Here is a 19,831-nt window from a genome sequence, read left to right as displayed (position 1 = left end):
CACCTAGTGTTAATGTAGAGACTTTCTAATCATGATAGAAAAGATGATATCTCATTCACTTTGTGTTCCTCAGATAATTTCTGGATTCCCACTTCTACAGCTCACTTCTTCTTAATAAATCATGATTTTAAAAATGCCCGTATCCATAAGAGTCTTTTTCAAGAATCCTTTTCAAGCTATTTGTGAATAAAGTCCTTAAAATGAAAGTAAAGCTAAACTTCTGCTCTCAGTGATAGTTTGATCTGCCTTCTCTTGATCGCTCTGCTACTCTGGGTGTGTGTGTGTGTGTGTGTGTGTGGGGGGGGGGGCATGATCCTGACCCTGCTGAACGGCAACAGCTGGCCCAGTGACGGATCTAATTATGTCTGTCAGAAACACAGAAACGCAGTCCTCTAAATGTTGCCTGCACAGTAACATTACATGCTCTTAGCCACACATCCATAGCAGAGTGCCATTACAACTACATGCAGCACTGAAAATCTGGTTTGTTCACCGGCATGCAAAGAGCCTGAAAGATCCATAAAGAACTCTTGCTCATTTTTATTGATGGCTGGAGTTAGATACAGACGACGCTACATTCATCGTGTCCCCATCTCCTTTTCCGCTCTTTTTTTAGTCTACTCATAGACTGCCTCACTTCTGCAGCCACTATTCTTTTCATCCTTTCCTCCCTTACAGAGTCTTAACCAATATAGTGTAGCCTTAAGCAGTGCAGGACAGTTAGTGTGGTGGTAATGGAGAAAATGTTTGTCAGAGCATAGAGCACTTTGAATTTGGCCTCAGCACTTCCTTAGGCACAGACCTTTAATTGCTACATATTGGTGAAAGGCTTGAGAAAGTATGAGAGTGAGCATGTTGTATATTCTTTCCAATTGTAGAGCGTGTGGCAGATAGTCATGGAATAAAAAGCTCACGGAGCTCATGTCTGTATCTACTGAACACATATGACTGACATCTTTGGTAAATGTTTGTAATGGTTAAGATGGTTATACAAAGTCTGGTGTTACTGCTGTAAGCGCTTTAACTCGTGAGCTTTAGATAAACAATATAAAAACTTTGTATAGAGCTGCCTTTCCATGGGAGCAGTTCTCCTCAGAGATCAAATGATTCACTCATAAGCTGATGGACAAAATGAATCTAAGACAATTTCATGACTTAATCGAATGAGCCAGCTGTACAGTTCAGTCTTCTACTATAAACCTAATATATAAAGTTTATTCAGAATATTTAAAAGAACAAAATGTAATTCATATTTGTTAGGGAAAAGGGTGATATTGTATATGTAATCAAATTTTATACTTGAAAGGGAAGAGCTATAAACTTGTATAGGTCTACGTCTTCCTCTCTATTAGTAAATGACAACAGTCATTTACTGAGTCGTTCCTTTCAAACAACCTGTCCCACATGTGCATTCATACCTGTGTACATGCTTAGAATTTATATATGCAAACATGCATTCACTTACACAGATACATATTTACCTAGAGTTGCTCAAACATGCACTCACTTACATAGTGCAAAACCCCATGTTCAACAGACAGATACATACAGAGACAGTACTGTGCAAAAGTCTTGAGCCACTACAGTTCCAAGAAGCCAGACTTTCTTGTGATCTGTCGAAGCCGTACTGAACAATAATTCTCCAGGCTTTCCGAATGTCCCTCAAAGGGCATTCAGGGGAATGGTTTTTTTGTTCATTTGTTAAACCAATTAAGACTCTCCTATGAATCATTCAAGCATTAAAAAACCCCCACCTAACTCAAGGGGATAAACTGGTGTTGTGTCTGCACATAGCAGACAGCTTGGCAAAGAACCAAAGGTTACTTAGTGCCAGTGTTACTACCAGCTTGTCACAAAACACATCAATTGTTCTCTTTAATCAAATGTTTGAATCTACAATAAATGCCAAAATAAGTTCTACATTAGAGTATTTTTGATTCCCAAATAGAGTTATTAGTGGTAAATTTGGCATGGTGTAAAAAAACTGATATTACTGAGGCTAAGCCAGCTGGTTGAATAAACCAGATATCTGACTTCACTTTAGTGTCTGAGATTGTGTAGGTAGGTTTAGTACTTTAAACGAGACTCAGCATTTATTATTTTTATTTATTGACTGTGAAATTTTTTAAACTGTCAGTTTAAAATGCAAAATGCATCGATGTCCCTCTCATGTTATCCTTCATCTCTCGTGTTTGTCCTTGCTCAGGAAGCTGAAGGTTATCATAAAAAAACTTCCCTCACAGACTTGCTGTTCTCCCATCATTCACCAGTTTTCCTGCCCCACATCCCGCACCGTCACTTCATCCCAGTCAGTTCTGCATTTTGCTGAGTCGATGAAACTGAATCTATCGCAACACTTACTCCCTTGTTTTCACTGCTCCATTTCCCCCATCACCCTTTTCTCCGATCTTTCATTTTTCTCAGTATTCTTCAAACCTTTTCTATCTCGATAACTTATTTATATTTAACAGGATTCCTGTTTTCTCTCATGCGTCACATCGAGCTGAATATTAATGTGCCAGACTGCACGATATAGTAAACCTCACAGCATGCAGCTGGGCTAAACCAGTTAAATTCTCAACTTGAGCTTTAAGTGTGTACTTTCACTTATTTGAACCAAATGTCCAAATATGAACTAGATTCAGTATTTCCTCTGTGTGCTTATTTTCGGGATTCGCATGCTAGTTTTTTTTTACACGCTTGTAACATCCTTGAACTTCAGCCCTGCTGTTGTGTAATGTGCTCAGAATACCTCACTACTTAGCAGAGGTGTATGCGTGAGTGTGAAAATCTCCTCGGTGTGCAGCAAGCAGTTCTGCTGAGTGAAAATCCTTTCTGTGTGGCTTAAACTGTTTTAATCCCAAATAACTCTGTAATGTTAGGCACAGTTTGGGATTTTTTGTTTGTTTGTTTGTTTGTTGTGAGCTGACAGCACTGGTGTCATATTTATCTGTTTTAAGTTTTGTTTTTCTAAACTTTAGTAAACCTGATGAAAATATATATTGTCCACAGCAAAGTTATTTATTGTAAAACTGAAGCGTATTGAACCACTGGAAGATTAAAACTGTCAACCAAATTCAGCTTCTTTACCTACATACACTAGAACTGATGTGGGTGCAACAATAACCGACTGTATGGCTGCAAGTAAGGATGAATATATGCGCTGCCACCAAAGATGCGGCTCAGCACAGCAATTTAGACATCTGTAGTAAGATTAATGAGAAATATTCTTAGTTGCATTTTCAGATGGTGCTGCATGGATGAGTCTGAGAACAATAGAAGTTGGAGGGAGATGTGTACTGAAATGAATGTGGTGTCACAACTGAGATGCGGCGCTATAAATCTGGCGAGCCATCCAGATGTTTGTCCTTGATTGCCTGAAGAAACTGCATCTAATGCGCGTGTGTGATTTGGATTATCAGGATTGACGTATTTCATTCCTTGAGGATGGATTAATAGCGGGGATGAGCTGGTCTTAGCTCCCTCTGCTGGTCAGAGCGAGGTCAGAGCTCGTTTACATTCAGCTTCACTATGACTTGGTCGGGATCTAAAGCAGTCTGACAGCACAGCGTGATGCAGTCACTCGCTCTCAGCCGGGTCAGAGATCATCTTCGAAATGCGGCGAGAGGACAGGAAGTGTGAAGGACTCGCACTTCCTTCACAAGGAATCGATTGCGTTGTGTTGTGTTGCGTAGAGGAGGACTCCATCTTTATCCGACACACACGGTGTCACACATTGCCCCAGATACCAGCAGAGCGTGCAGTACACACACAAGCTGTGTTCACACCCGCCTCTCCCTCTGATCCAGTGCAGCAATTCAACGCTGTTCTGCAATACTGTTACGCAGAGTCATCAATTATTCATTAAAGATTTCTGCACTCGTTCAGTCATGGGCTTGATAGACAGGAAGATGGAAGGGTAAAGAAGTTAAAAATTCATATAATTTCCCCAAAACCTCAGCAAAATGGAATATTTAGTGAGTTGTTCTGTAAAACTTTTTAAATGGAATGATGACTGATTCTAATACGTATAAATGACTTTAAATCAGTGGCTATTTTGACAGTATATGATCTAAATGATGTGACTTATTTGTCATATGGTGCAAAAGTTGCCTCACTGTTAGTAAATCATCGCTATTTCTCTGCAACTCAACCCATGGCTTAATCTTTTCTGCATATACAACTTGGGTGCATCCTATAAATAACCACAGTATATTATTTAGGACAGAGTGGTGATGGCTTTTTGTAAGTAAAGGTTCTCCTCTGGGTTGTTTCTTGTTTTAAATACAGAATTAAAAAATGTCTTTGAGCACATAGTTAAGGACAGCAGGGCTTTGAAGGTTCATTTGCTCTTAGGACAACCTAACAGAAATAGAAGGACGGTATTTAAGGGAACATCCATGGATTGGTACCCAGTGTGCCCTTCTAGATGTTCTGCAGACCTCATGAATATGGACATGTGTGACTGATTGATAGTGAGGGAAGTGCCAGGCAGTGAAAGAGACTATCAGAGCAAGGAGCAGATTTAGACATTTTGTTGAGGGATACTGCCAGGGAGGTGAGCGGAGGATACAGGTGTATGGAGCCGGAGCAGGAAGACACAAATAAGCACTGACGGCCTGAGAGTTTTTTGAATGTCTACCTGCTTGGATGAGCATTTGTAATTGCTGTCCAAGAAGCCGTATTTCACTGCAGAGCTTAAAACAATGAGTCTAATGGTGTGTGCGCTTACTGTCAAAGTGGAGACAGATTAGTGGAGGCAGGTCTGGCACTGTGTGGTCCACAGCACTGCGGGGTCATGAATGATTTAATGGGAGGAGAGGTAAGTTTCGTCCTTTGCCTCTGCAGATGCATACAGGCATTTATGATCCGGAGAGATGCTGACGGATATATAGACCTCCTTATTTAATCTGTTGATATTGGCATGCGCCTGCTGCGGCATTTAAATGATGTTCAGTTGCTACTAAGAAGCTTTACATCATCACCATCAATTGTCTGACGCTTGCTGACCCATGCTTTCATGTCGATCACTCCAAATTCTCGTGCTGCCATCTGTAAATCGAAACTGAAATCGTTGACCAATTTTGGTGAGCCTGTGTGAATTTTAGCTTCACTTTCACTTTGTTCTTAATGGACGGAAATTGCACCTGTTAGTTTGGTGCTTGGTTTGAACTTCAGCAGGTGTCGTCGACCACGTATGCATGTAGCTGCCATGTGATTGTCTGATTGTGTATTTGTGCAAACAGCCATTTGAATAAAGTGTCCACCGAGTGTTTAATATAATTCAGTAAAGGATGCTTGTTTTGATTGCCACAGATTTATCTGCACTGAAGCAAGTAAGAAGGAATAATACCAACTCATCACAGTTGGTATTAGTTTTTGGTGATGAATCAGTTTATTGTTGTTATAACTGGTTTAAGTTTCATAAATTTTTGTTCAATGATAATTTGATAATTCAAAGAAATATCAGTTATCTGAGCAAAAAACAAAAACACAGAGTGAATGTACCCATTTTCTCAAATCGTGCGTTATGAGGCGTCATTACATAGTTTGACCAGCAGAGCGCTGACAGTACGCTACTCCTATTTACACCTTATTCAAATAATCTGTATGTATACAGTATACAGATCAGTGTTATCAAAATCATATTAATTCATGGCCAACACAGAACTCAAAGTGATCTCAAGTCTCTACATTTTTAGCTCATTTGGCTGAAGGAGTGATGAAGACTAAGAATCACCATTTCTTCCAGGGTATTGGTCAGATTTGAGTGAAACTTGCGCACAGGTCGAGGTCAGTGACAGGTCTGTGAAGTCTGATGGATTGTAAACCAGACGAGCTACTACAGAAGTCTAGTTCTGGTTTGATTTCTCTTAGTGTAAAGAAGTCCATCCTGGATATGTTCACAATGACGTTTCAATTTATAAATTGGATCAAGAACACATATTTTTCAATTAGTTAATGTACGAGGGGTTTTTCTTTTCTATGTCTTAGTATTTTAAGTTTTGATTCTATTTAAGGTTGATTTGTTTTTATTTTACTTCACTGATTTGATTATTGTTATTTTTATTACTCTTGTTTTTATGACACTATATTTTGGTTTTTGCCTTCAGGTTATTATCATTATTGCCTCCTCAGTGCTTTTATTTGGGTTCTCTTGTTATTTCCTGTTTTACTTCATAATTAGTGGCTTCATGTGTCTTACTTTGAGCTTCCCTCCTTGTGATTGTCTTGATTATGTTAACCTGCTGCTTCCAGCATTATCCTCTACTAATTCACACAAACACCAAACTGTGACACTTCAACCTGAACGCTCTATTTATTTACATTTTCATCCTGTCTAAGGTTATCACTATTTAAAGGTATTGTGTTTGAGCCTGCTAAGAAGAGTGCAGTCAAAGTTGTTGCACAGTGTTGGGAGCTTTTGTTATTCTACCCAGTTTAAAAGCTCTGCAATAAAAGAACAGTTTGATATTTTAAATCTCGATATTTCCTGTGAATTTTAATCTGTTAGCACTGCTGTGTGTTATCTTCACTGAGCGGGACACTCCTGTGATGTTGCTCTGTCGTACCATGTCTTAGATATTTCCAACAGAAGCTCGCAGCTTTTTTCAGAGCACGCTGTTTCCTTTCTCATTTTGAATTACAGAACTAATTGCTGATTTGCCAGTTCACTTACTTTGATCCAAAATATTTGTACCTGGTATCCCACCTCTCACTGATGATAATTTTTTTTCAGAGTATTTTCCCACACATTGTGTTTCCCAGTGAAAACACGCCGCCTCTGTAGGGCCAACAGTATATCACCTTTTCGCTGTTTTTCTCCCTCTTGACCCCTCTTATCGTGTACAGCTTCACTTACAATGTGCACTCTCATCACATCCAAAAACCTACTGCTCTCTCCCCTCTCCTTTGTACTTTTCCCCCTGTTTCTTCGCAGCTCTCCAGTTTCTAAGATGCTCAAATCTTTTTTTACTCTCTGCTGCTTTTCTTTCTCTTTAGCCCTTGAACTGACCCCAGCCTTTCCATGTGCGCCTCTTTATACGTCTTCAGTGTGGACAACCCCCTTAAGCCACACTTACCCAAAAAATCCCAACTCAAGTGCTCTCTTCCTGTTTCAGTGGGTCCTGCTGAGGGTTAGGGACTTCTTTGTGGTCGGTATGTGTCTCCTTTAAAAGGGGAAAACATGTTTTGTGAGAACAGAAATGTATTTTTCTTCTCAGGCCACAGGTGTGCATTAGTGGAGAGAGCTTATTGTATGTGTGTTTTCATCTTCAAATAGTGTGAGGGGGAAGTTAATTTAGATACTGAGTGACAGGGGTTTGTGAGTTCACTGTCGGTGTGACACAAAGGGATCTGTAGAAACGGTGATATTCATTTAGATGAACTATTTGATCCCCCAAAAAGGATCGTCACGGGTTTGTTGAAGTCATTTTTTACTTTGAGGTCCATATTGGCCTGTTTCATTTCTCAAGGCCACCATGTAAAGGATCTGCACGTAGATGATGTCCAAAATCCGAGAAGACGGTACTGCAGAGAAAAAAAAAAGGCTCATAAGATGCAGAGTTTGCTGGAACTTCAGACTCTTCAGACTGCTAATCTGACAGCTTAAAATGGATGCGCCTCATTTTAGTGGAAGTATAAACTTCTTCAAAAGAGCTCTGTCAGCCAATTAGTTTATTGTCACCTCGTTTTTCACCATTAGGTTTATTAACCTACTTTTGGAGCCGATTCACACCTGCAGCCAACATCATGCATCATTTCTGGCTGTTATAAAATGACTCAGACTTGTTTTTTTCTTTTCTTTTCCTTTTTCCAGTTTCTTTTCTTCCAGGTGCAACTGCGGTATCATCATTGCTCTATTTTATAAGCATCAATCATGTGTAACAAGTAAATTGTATTTTGAAATCATATTTGCATTTTGTAGGCAACCCACCAAATCAAGTGATATATTAGTCTTATAACTATTCGATTCTGCATAACTTTAAAGCAAAGACTATTTTTTTATAACCCGCTGTTACTCCGATGAGGTATTTTTCATTTTCCGGTTATTTCTGTTTTGTTTGCGCTTGTCAGCCAGGAAGAACATTTTTCCCGCCGCATTTTGTGAAACATGTTGTGGAGCTGAACAATGTGCGATGAATAATCTTTGAAGTCTGGGTGTGGAATTGGATTTGTTTTGGATTTTTTTTTTTTAGATAACACTTTTGCAGAGGACTTGTATCTTGTCAGAGTAGTGAACTGACAAAAGAAATCCCAAAATGAAGGTTTTCCCAGACATGCTTGTTAGATGTTCTAGCAAGAAAAAAAAGGGAAAAATTGTCAATCGTCAGTCCAATAACCAACGATAGGCGATACATTCGAGCAGGTGACTTTTGATGGGCGGAGCAATGTAATTGTGCACGGACTGCTTTGCGCATTTAGACTCTATACGTTTTGTTTGGAGGGAATATTTTATCTTCTTTGTTTGTTTCAGGATTAATTACTTTTTGGATTATTCATTTATTCATTTATTTATTTATTTACTTATTTATATACTTATTTGAGATTGCACAAAAGACCTAACTTTACGTCTGAGATTTTTTTATGTTCGCTGGAAGAGACATTTGGATTTTTAACTTGCTTTTTGTTTTATTTTGTATTTGTTGTGTGGTCAAGTGTGTAAGACAGACAAACACTGGATCGGCCTGTAAGCACAGTTCTCTTTGATTCCCTCCCCACCATTATGGGTTTTTTTTTAAAATTTAAATACATTTTTTTTCTGAACATGGGCGACTACCTTTCTTTCCGTCTGTCATGAGTTTGAGCAAATGAATCGCTACATTTGGGCGCCATCTGGGGAGGGTGCATTTGCTCACAGCTGGAAGAGCGCTATTATTTTTTCCGTTGGCTGCTTCTCTGAGCTTCACCCAACATTTTTAGCAAACGTACTCATGGGCAAATAAATACATCCATACATTCGCTTCCACTTATCCTTTTCAGGTTTGCAGGGGATGCTGGAGCCTATGACAGCTGTCATTGGGCGAGAGGCGGGGTACACCCTGGGCAGGTTGTCAGTCTGTCGCAGGGCCAACACACAGTGACCGACAACCATTCGTGCTCACATTCACTCCCGCATTCACACCTATACAATTTAGATTGATCAATTAGCCTATCCCCACTAACTGCATGTCTTTGGACATGTAATAGAAATGCATGTATTATAAATACATAATTAAATAAATTGCCCTTGTGAAAATGATCAGTGAAAGCCTATCATCAATAGTCAATATATTCGTCCAATCGCCCGACCTTAGATAGCATCCCTGAGTTTATGATGCTGATATTACAGCCAGAAAGTGGCAGTGTGTTAACGTCACTGTACAACAAATGAAAAAGAACAAACACAAATGCATATAACCTTTTCTTTGCATTAATCTGAACCATGTTTCTCACTTTGTAAGAGTCATTTTTACTACATGTTTATTCTCAGATGAAACAACATCATCATTCGTCCGTCTATGGTTCAGTTTTGGGAATCATAGCACGACCATTTTGACCAGGAGATGATGTTCTTGGGTATTGAGTATAATAATTTATTAAAGGCACTCTGAAGGTAAATTGTCAGAAGTAACTCAGTGTTACTGCTGACCTTTAGGGGGTGTACCCTGCCTTTCGCCCTGTGACAGATGGGACAGCCTCCAGTCCCCCTGCCCGCAACCTGGAACTGGGAAAGTGGATGAAAAATGCTTCTCAATACTGAGCATTTGATACATGTTGTGTCAGTATACCTAACATTTTTTAGTTGTAGCTGTTCATCAAACAATACCAAAATGTCATCTCAGTCCTTTTTTTTTTTTTTTTTTTTTTTTTTTAGCGTTTCCTGATAATTCAGACTTACTGTAAAGATTAATCACTTGATATAAGCAGATTACTCCATTACAGAAACCAGCTGTTCTTCTCAGGGTTGGTTCTCCAATAAAAAGGACTCCCTTATTCATCTCTTTGATGCATCTGCTTTTATCTGTTATGTTAGTAGTAGTTATGACATCTTCTGTCTCTATAGGTCTACTCATCCAAGGTAAAAGTTGTCCTCTGGGATGTCACCTCCTGTTCTCCCTCATCTTTCTTTCTGCACTTTAGTGAATGTCATTCCCACTAAGAATCCAGAGAGAGAAAAAGAGAGGATGAGGGGAAAGAAAAGGGAAGGGGCTTAGGGATACAAGACGGAAATATCAGAGAGAAGAGATGGAGGACAAGAATTGAAAAGAGGGTATGGTGATATCACTGTCTGTGCCAATGGAGAGACTAGGAAAGCTCCATGAAAGCGGTTTGACTGTCCAACAACTGAGCCCCACACTGCTGATAAGGGATGATGAATAGAATAGTGATGATGGTGGGGGTGCCAGTGGGTTGCTATTTTTAGATGCATTCAGCTTGCTCGCTGTGTGTGACTGCATGTGAGCAATTAGACGTTTCTTTACGAGGACGCTGATTTACACGCAGGTAATCTGTGCAGGCTCGTGCGTGGCTGCAGCACTGTTAAGTTGAATGTGAAGGTATGAGAGTGTGCCTGTGTTTCTCACATGGGTGTGGATTTAAGCCACGTGCCGTTTGTGCTGACTACAGAGTCAGGGAAGAACTGCAGTGAGGAGCTCAACGTGCCCTCTTCATGAACGGCTTTGCAACAGCTCATCGGTGTGTGTGTGTGTGTGTGTCAATACTGCAGGTAGATATGTGAAAAAAGACTGCAGAAAGAGTGTAAGAGTGATGCACCGTAAAAGGCGAGAAATCAAAGAGAGGTGTACATGCAGTACAATTGTGGTCCTTATACAGTGAGTCAGAGTACATTTCATTTAAAAAAAAAATACAGACTTGCGGTACATGGACTTGTACAACTGCTTAAATTACTTAAATGACAGTTGACTTGATATTTGTGATGCTGAAACTACCACTAAAATGAACCAGTCACTCCCCAAAGTACCGACTGTTTGTTGTGTTACTTGCTATGTTCAGTTTTACATGTTTTGAATGTAAAACTCTTTTTATTCTCTTTGCCACAGAAAACAAACAAAATAGTCATGATTTATTCAAATTAGTTTCAAAAACAGATTGCCACCCTTTGATCTGTTTTTCATCTTCACCAGCTGATCAGTAAAGCAATCCAATGACGTCTTTCAAACACATACCTCCTGCCGATTCAGTTACGAGCTGCTCTTTTGCATACCTTTGTTGTTATCTTCTATTAATCTGTCTCGATTTCCTCTAAAGAATTTGGCTGCATGCGAATCCCCAAAAATCTTTATTGCCCATCATTTCAAACCCATCATATATCGCCTAATATTGTGCACTTAGACTCTTTCACATGGGCAGAGGTCTACTAGAAGTAATAAACGCACTAGCTTTCTGTGGCTGTCACAGCTGTGGCATCGCCCTGAGCTGCAGAAATGTGGGCCATTTTTTGGGTGATTTTGTTGTGTCCTCCTCTCAGACTCTTTTACAGCTTGATGATATTTCTAATGTAACATTGTGCGTTTTCATCATGACTCCCTGTGTGTTCATATCCTTGCTCTCACACATGCAGAGAAGCACAGAAACCTTTACCAGTGGCAGCAGTACTGCAGCCTCACAGACATAAAGCAGGAGTTGGCACATGGAGGAGTCTCTCTAAAGTCAGACTGGTAACAGCAGGAGGGACAACTTTTGTCTCACCTCAGTACGTCTACAGAATATTTCTCTCCTTTCCTTTTCAAAATAGTGTTTCTACACTCAATAGACACTTTATTAGGTACGCCTTTCAAGTACCTTTTATATCAATATTATTGTGCACGATATGATATGGTACAGCCCTAATGGACACGGGCAGCAGTTATACTCAGGTAGGCTGAGTATAAAAATCTGAAAAATCCCAGTAAATCAGTAGCTTGTGAAATACTCAGACCAGCTTATCTGTCACCAACAACCATCGCCACATTCAGAGTCACTTCAATCACTTTTCTTCCCCATTCTGATGCTTATTTTTGACTTTGATTTTCATCTTGAACAGGTAATTATATGTCTTTTTAAATCTATATTAAATTGTTAACAAGAAAGCTAGTTACCAGCTTTGTGGGAATCCAATCAGTGAGTAAAAGTACACAGTTGATGATAAAGCTGTCAGGAAGAGTATTTGTGATAATTCACTGCTATATTTTTTATCTTATGAATGAACCATACAGACAAACACAACAATGCAAATGGCGAAAGCTTTCCGTCAAACTTGTAGGTGTCACATTAAAGCTTTCTGAATGTAATTTTCTTTCCCTGTCACAGTTTCTGATGTGAGAGCTCGGTTTGTATGCTTTTCTTTCTTAGAAAGTTTGGAAGACAAATCAGTTTTTCTGTGGGGTTTGACAGACTTAATGCTTTGTCTCTCACCCTCATAGCTCACTGGCTGCAGTTTTTGTCCGTTTTCCCTCCTGAGAATATTACCCTTCAGATTCAATTTCCCCAGTGTGAATCTAATCAAGGATGCTCACAATAAAGTTTCATCTTAAGAGCACTGCGGCGGCCATCTATGTCAGCTTTTTGCCTGCACTCGTATTATATGAACAGTCTCAGGAGTGTTGAAAATTCCAGATGCCAGGATTTACTTTAGGTGCATTTAAGTTGTGTTTGGTAAAAGACAGAGCTACAGCATGTCTGCATGAAACCTTTGTGGCTCCTGAGGGAGATGTGTGATATCTGGTCATTTACCTCAAATGATGATTTCCTGGAGTCAGGCTTAGATGTGCAGAGCAAAACAGGTGCAGTTCTCTTTAATAATGATGAGTCTGAATGTTTGGAACACTTAAAAAAGTTCCTCAAAACTGTGGGTTCAAAACATATTAAATATTCTATTTGTGCAGTGACCATATGTGTGTTTACATGCATGGATCTGTGTAGTCTATGCGTGCGTGCTGAAACAAAAAAATACAGTCGTGAGATGGAGAAAGGGCAACTTGCTACAGCTAAGGGGTTTAACAAGCGTTACATGTAGCAGCGATAGAGAGAGCATCCGTCTCTCTGTCCCAGGAGGAAGCCACAGAAGGTGATAGTGCAGGTGTGACAAATGAGCGCCAAATCCTCCTGCTCTGTTTGGATAACTGCTGAGCACAGGTGTACACACGTAAAATATATGCACACATGAATAAGAACATGCACACATACTCTTAGAAAATGCAGCCTAGTATTTCTTCCTGTACCAGCGTGTGAGAGCAAAATGTGTCATTTTTGCATATTAAACTTTCATTAAGTTAGTTTTTCCTCTGTTTTGCTTCAAGCATATAATAGAGCTCTTTTGCCGCTAAATGAATCTCTGCATTCACCAGCTAGTTGGTAATATTTTCTCTTTGTTAGCATGCCACTGGTTTTACAGCTTCTCCTTTGCACAGGGATATACAGCTTTATGCGGGGATATCTTTGCCTGAAAGCACCTCATAATGTGAGTAGCTGCTCTTGTAACCACGTGAAAAATTGCTGACACAGATAAATCCAGAGTTATGCGTCTCAGTGCTGAAAAACGTAGCAGGATTTTTTTTGTCTTTTTCTTTGCTTTTTACAGCAATTTTTAACTTTACACCGACCACCTGTATTTATCATATTTCTTTTTTATCGTCTATCATTTCTTTTGCTTTGCGTTGCCTCCAGACTTTTCTATTAAAATGCATCATTTGACCACGTTTGATGAATAATGTTTGATTATAAGCTGAAAGCTTCAAAGCAGACAATGACCTCAGGCTTTTCAGTAACGAAAAAAAAATCCAATCTTATTGGCATTCAGTTAGAGACTGTTAGATGCTCCATGTGACTAGACCATTGCTGAACTGTGATGCATTCTGTCCGGCATTGTGACGGCTGTGCCCTGGTTTAAAGACCTAGATCTATTGTCCATGCTGATGTCTGTGGTACAGCTGCAGCTCCCGTTGGTTTAGTCTTGGCATCGCTTTTTGGCTACACTTATTAAAGCATATAACATTCACGGTACACTTGGCAGCGGCGTTCGCTGGAGTGGTAGGTGGTTCTGTTGAAGTGTTGACGTGAGCCTGGGTAATCCACCGGCTGCTCCGCTATGCATGTGCATGGCTCTGGGCTGGCCCCATACAAAAGAGCAGACCTGAAAAGCATCATAATGAGGCACAGGCTGGAAGAAAAGGCATGTCTCTTTCCATTTCTGTGAGCGAAAAGAAAAGAGCAACATAAAAGAATAGAAGACAAGAAAGAAAGATGAAAATAAGCCCCTCAAATCCAGGATTTTGGCTGCGCTGTCTCTTTGAATTTATCTTTTTTTTCCATGCATGTTTTCTATTATGGTAATGAAATGTTGGATATAAAGAATATGTGATGGACGAGCAACGGCTTTCAGTGAGAAGAGGAAAAAATAGAAGGGGAGGGGTATGTCATGTCATTGATAAAACCCATAATCTCATTTAAAATAGCTTCCCTTACCCTCCCATTATTCAATTTTGTGTCTTCTTTGTTTTTATACCTTCTTACTTTAACAGAACTTAAAATATTACAGTATTCATTACCACTGCTGCACCATTATAATTATTTACATTAGAAATGGCGCTGTCACACGTACGAGTGCTCAAAAGGTTGTTTCTTGTTACAACAGAAGCTTCTACTAACCGCCTCAACAATCCCCAGAGAAAAAAGAAAATTAGGAAATAAAACAGAAGATCAGAAGATGGTGCACTTTGTTTCTTCTGCAGAGGACATCAAAGCAGTCTGGAGTCTGTGTGCTGTGATCTTTCTTTCTTAATCTTTTGTAATCTTTTTGCTTTGATGACCTCTGACCTCCATAGGGACAGAAGCAGACGGGAGGAGAGGAGGATTTGAGAAGGTGTGGACAGAAAGGGAGACCTTCTTAGTGTGTAATGCAATCCAGTGCAATTAAATGTGACAGTGAAGGCTAGGTCAAACCAGGAAAACACAGCTACAGCACATGGGTAGCTGGGGACCTTTGCTTAAACATGCAATAAAGCCTTTTTTTAACACTTGGGTTGCACACAACACTGATATAATTTCACCTTATGAGGTCGATAATCAGTCACAATCATAAACCTCTGCTTTTTTAAAAATCCAACAGCATTACTGATTCCTGAGCTGTGTTTGTGTCTGTCTTACTCTCCAGTATTTGCGCTTTTTTCATCTTTGTGAAATCTGAATGTGTGAGTTAAAAGTTGAAATGGGGGCTAAAGGATTTAGAGAGTGACTTTGATCATGCTCACACACCAGTGCGCACCAAACACAGACAGAATATGAACCCAGATGGAGCGCTAGATAGAAAGTGAGGATAGAGGTGAGAGGTGGAGGGGACTGCACCAACCTTTCCTTTCATCCCACCTGGCAGTTCCACCTGTGTCCCTCCAGAAAGTGCCTCTCTTCTGCTGATGGAGCTCAGGCTAGTTGCTGCTGGGCACAGAGCTGGCAGTTCCCTGCGATGCATTATTAATCAGGCTGAGATCTGCAGCACTCTCCTGTTCCTCCTCTCTCGCTCTTTCTCGATGGACTTTTTACTCTCTTACTCTGGAAGACTCCTCTTCTATATCTGCACTCATTTATGCTTGCTAACATGTAAAACCTCTTGCCCGGCTCTTTCAAGCAGCAATGTTTTATTTATTTGTTTGGAGGGGATTATAAGATTGTCCTTTTTTATATAGAGCAGCAAAAAAAATCTGTAATGACAGCATTGCATCACTTGAGGATTAAGTTGTTTTGTAAGGACAGCGCAACATATATATGTAGTCAAGTTAAAGTTTATTTGTATAGCACATTTTAAACAGCTTCAGGTGACCAAACTGGTGTCCATGCGATATAAAATATACTATATGTATTACAGCCACTAACAACATTAATTATACATGAAACCTGGATCTGGGAATATTCAAGAGCAGCTGGTTCTAGATAACAAGGGATTTGCGAGTGTGAGCTCTGAGACCATAAGTAAAATAATAATTGGATCATTTTATGACATTGTTAAGCATGCCTTTCCCTCTTTAATAGGAACACAGACAAATTGGTGATATGGCTGATTGATTTTAAAGGAGCATATTTGCATTGATTCATGTGGCCACTGTATGTAAAATTTTTGTATTTTATCAGCCAGCCTTACTGGAAATAGCTGCAGAAAAAAAGTGATTCTAAATCTGCTTAACCTTTTCAGTGCATTTTCTAAGGTTTCCTGTTTGTTTGTTCCCACTTCTCTACTCTCCGTTGAGCTCCACACACCAATTTCTCCTCTTTAATCACCTGTGTTGTTTATCACATCTCATGTCCCCTATGCTTTCCTGCTGTGGTCGTTTAGATCGTGTTGAAACCAGAATCGGAGACCAGATAAATCAGGTGTCTTACGGTATTCCTAGTAGCGCTCTGCCATCCGCCACCTCAATGAAAATGTGCTCTTGTTATAACTTTGCTTGATTGTTTGAATTATTTAGTAGAGATCCATTTAGTTTAGATACTGTGTCAGCCTTTCACAAGGAACTCTTGGCCTACTTTGACCTGTGACATTAAGAGCTTGATTACTTGACATTTATTCTGTACTCGGGGATAATGGGCAGGAAGGTGGACGATCAAGAGAGAAGCCGCTGCACTTCAGGACCAAAACAAACGGGAACAATGAGTAGCTCTTTTGAGAAAGGTACTTGCTTCCTAATGAGTCGGTAATTTTCTCATATGGACTATTTTCATAAAGAGATACTGAAGCTGTGCAGATTCACTGAGCACCAGAGAGCAGCTCTTTATGTGTAGCATGCTTATTAAATTGGAGCAAAGCTTTGTGCACACCACTTCTCTGCTGAGTGAACACAAGCTCAGTCAGTTATATAGCATTTCAAATATGCTAATAATGAGACTGGCTGCTTATGTTTGACCTTGACTTGATTTTGATTTCATTATTTTTTTAAATCGGGGAATCTGAGAAAATGCCGTTATAGTACAAGCAACCTGTTTTTTTTCTTTACGAGTATAATGATTAATTTGCTTCTGTTTTTGTTTCCAAGCTTTAGTACACAAGCCATTGAGATCATGAAGTTAAAGAAAAGTTCATCTTTGAACTTTGAGTTAAATGTTTCTTCGGTTTTCTTTATTTTGAGACTTTCATCATTAAGACTCATTGTGAAGTCACAGTTACCAAGATGTGAGTGAAAAAAAATTGAACATGGGCAATAAACAGCACGTTTTTGTATCGTCTTGTACTAAAAAGTGCAAGAAGAATTCATGCTTTATTATCACTGTGACTTCACAATTCAGGTTTTTGGGCTAAACTCAAGAATTTATCTGCAGATTGTGAGAAAATTTAAGTGATTTCATTTGATTCAAAGGTTTAAATCTCAACCTCCTGTCGCTAGGGAAAACCTGAGATGGAGAACGTTTACCTTCAGAGTGATAGTTGTTCTTAAAATGTTTCAGAACACACAGCTTTTACCGTGAAGGTAAGCTGTCTCAGTTTCCAATCTGTGCTGTGCTCTTCACAGTTTTCACTACCAGTTAGCAAGTGGTATGCAAATGTTTGCAGACAAGTTGGCGTCTTTCATAGAAACTACAGCCAATGAAAGCAAACAGCCAAAGCAATCACAAGGAGGTTTTAGGTGCAGCGCCACATACCACTTTTCCACTGGTTTCACCTAACAACTGGTCAGCGGATATTAACTTTCCCCTAGCAACCGGTGGTTACCATGGTGTCTCTGATCGGTCACCAGTAGGCTTGCGTGACTGATGCCTTAACTGGTTGGTGAAGCAAAAAACAGTGACAGTGCAGTTCACTTAAGCAGTCATCCGACTGCATAAACAGTTGACATTTTTTTATGAATTGTTGTATATTTAAAACCTCTTCCAGTTTACGAGATGGTGACTCTGTAAGAGCCTGTGTGGGAAAGTAACTGGAAGTGCAGTGGACCAATCTGTGATTGATTGTAATCATCTGCATCATGTAAGTCCATGAACAGCTGACTAGCCATCGTTTAGCAGATGTAGTCTATATCTTTGTCTTGTTCATTTAATGGTGTCATTTTGTCATCTGACTGTAAGACGTTGTACCTCAGTAACCTACAGTTACAAATCACCTTTGGTAACAAACAAAACAATCATAAAGGGAATTTTGAATTATGTTTGCGGTGTCTGTGGATTTAACGAGTAGATTCACGGTTTCCATACTTATCTTCTCTTTAATACAACACTTTCTTGGACTCACAGTCCTTTTCCTTTGGCTGTGGTCATAAATTGTATGATCAGTGCTGCCTCGCCAGCTGACACTGTGGAGGACAATCTGCAAATGTGGAAGGGTAACAGTCTCCAGAACGACTCTGCTCCGGTACTCTTTATCATATAGAAAGCAAATAAATATCTACTTTCTCTTTCGTGACTCAAATCGGTTGTCTTCTTTTGGTCTTGGAGTTTGATGTAAAGCATGCTAAATCCCGAGAGGCTGCTAGTTAGTTGTTCAGAGACTATGAGTGTTGTTCCTTTATTGCTCTAATCTTCAGCGTAACGGTTTGAGCTCCCTCTGCGTGTCTGTTCACTGTCCCGTGGCTCCCAGAGGCTCCACAGCAAGTGGCCTGTTATACTTACTTATCAGTACCTCTCTCCCCCCTCTGCCTCAGTCTGTCTACCCTACTCCTCCTCTTCTTCCCCCTCAACTCCTTCAACTCCCCTCTCGCTGTCATCACTAGCCGTCTGCTACTTAATCCAATTATTCTTCTAAGCTGACACGCTCAGTAACTCACCACAAACTCTTGACGCCCCTGTGCATCAAATCCACACATGCACACTCACACAGACATTAACACATATGCAAGCAATCTCCTCCACACCTGCTTTCCCATGTACGGCCTGAGACCAAGCCCCGATACGGCAGTTATATTTTATAGCTGGCTCCTGCAAAGCGAAAATTACAGTGCCTTCTGGCTGCCTTTTTCTGCTAGTTTTTGTCTATTTTCAGGTGTCCTAACAGAGGCTTTGGCCTCTGCTGTCACCGTTTGATTCACTATACCCTTGAGCTGGCTCTGTCTATTCCTGTGTGGTGCCCTCCTCTTCCCTGCTATGTGTTTAACAGTATCTGTCATTGCAGTCACAAAACCTGATGGAGAAGGTCCTGACCCCTCTGTGTCTGTTTGCTTCTCGTGTCAAATATTCCTTACAAATATGACGCATGAGGAAAAACAAACAGGTTTTATCCTTTAAAGGGATTTTTTCGCATGCTAGAATATGGGTTTAAATTATAATCATGGTTAACACCAAGTTACAGTATAAAATACATTTGGACTGTGTTTTGATTTTGTATTTAAAGTCAAGTTTGCACTGGGGCGAGATTTGCAGGAGCCAGTCTACGTGGTTAGGCTACAGATCTCTTGGAAGTCAAATGGGTTTGTTGAAGGCTTAAACAAGACAGCCGCCCGGGAGTGTGTTTTGTGATGTGTGTACCCTCGTATGTGGTTATGTAACACCCTCACTCTCCCTCTCTGTGTTCAGTATTAAAGTAGCCGGACAGTTTATGCCGACAGCCGACAGTTTATGTGCTAAATGCCCATTGGTATGACAGCCTGCATCACTGCATCTTAAAAACTGTAAAGTTGCTTGCGTAAAGTAAATAGTAAATGTGCAGTAGCAGCTATGACAGGGTAATTAATCCCTGCATTCTGCGATTTCACCCCATTGCATATTTTGACAAGTATTTCTGCCACATGGGGCAGCAAGCCTCGCGAAAGGAGCTGTGTTCGGTTGTTTTTGGTGCTGACACGACAACAGTCGAGGGTAACAGATGGGGTTTGGTGCATGCGTATGAGATCCTGTATGTGTGTTTCAGGGTGACCGGGACTAGACCGGCTGCAGT

The 19,831-nt window shown here is 40.1% G+C and overlaps 1 protein-coding gene across 1 annotated transcript in view; it reads left to right on the top strand.

Annotated features, from left to right (window-relative positions):
- Positions 1-19,831, top strand: part of ank1a (ankyrin 1, erythrocytic a) — an 83,722-nt gene that overhangs the window by 12,186 nt on the left and 51,705 nt on the right. The window lies entirely within an intron of this gene.

This window comes from Astatotilapia calliptera, chromosome 12 (genome assembly GCF_964374335.1).
Source record: "Astatotilapia calliptera chromosome 12, fAstCal68.1, whole genome shotgun sequence".
Taxonomy (NCBI): Eukaryota; Metazoa; Chordata; class Actinopteri; order Cichliformes; family Cichlidae; genus Astatotilapia; species Astatotilapia calliptera.
This window is presented reverse-complemented; position numbering and strand designations above follow the sequence as displayed.